Here is a 947-nt window from a genome sequence, read left to right as displayed (position 1 = left end):
AAGTAAACAGTACATCAAACTTCATTTTTAAAAAATAAATCTTGACGACTGTATGTGTTAACATATGACATTATATTTTATTCAATATGTGCAATATACGATTTTTTTAAGATATGTTTTTTTATAATTTATTATACAAAATTAAATTTGTACAAAATAAAAAAAAATAAAATGTTATAATAAGTAAATAGTATATCAATGTTGATTTTTAAAAGATAAATCTTGATGACTATTTGTGTTAACAAATGCCATTATATTTTATCCAACACATGCAATAGACGAGTTTTTAAAGATATATATCTTTTATATTATTTAGAGTAAACTACCATTTTGGTCCATGAGGTTTGGGCAGTTTTGCCACTTTAGTCCAAAACTTTCATTTTGGTCCCTGTGGTTTCAGTTTTGTGCCATTTTGGTTCGAAAATAAAATCAGCTCAGATTTGTCTAATAAAATCCTGGTATTTTGTCCTTTTCTTTAGAGGCAAAATGGTCATTACTAAACTACCTTATTAATATACATAAAATAAAATCGCAGCTCCCTATCTCTCTAAACACCCCTTTGTCTCTCTCTCTCTTCTCTCTTTCTCTCTCTCTCTTCTCTCTTTCTCTCTCTCTCTCTCTCTCTCTTAACACCACCGCCACCATGAAAGCTCTCAAAGTAATTTCTTTTTCCCTTTTTCTTTTGTTCTTTTAGTGTTAAACCCACAGTTCCTAAATCATACACATACGAAAATCATGAATCAAAGAAAACGTAAAAGGGCTTTTTTGTTTACTTCTTTGATACATAATGATACTTCTGATGAATCAAAAAGAAATAAAAAATCATGTGGCTCGCTTATGGAGATTTGACAAGGTGGTTTGCAGGTGGCTCGCCGGTGGGGATTTGGCAAGGGGGTTTGTAGGTGGCTCGCCGGTGAGGATATGGCAAGGTGGTTTCATGGTGGTTC

The sequence above is a fragment of the Helianthus annuus genome, chromosome 1 (genome assembly GCF_002127325.2).
Source record: "Helianthus annuus cultivar XRQ/B chromosome 1, HanXRQr2.0-SUNRISE, whole genome shotgun sequence".
In the NCBI taxonomy this organism is placed as follows: domain Eukaryota; kingdom Viridiplantae; phylum Streptophyta; class Magnoliopsida; order Asterales; family Asteraceae; genus Helianthus; species Helianthus annuus.
The sequence above is the reverse complement of the archived record's forward strand: the minus strand, read 5'-3'. Positions refer to the sequence as shown.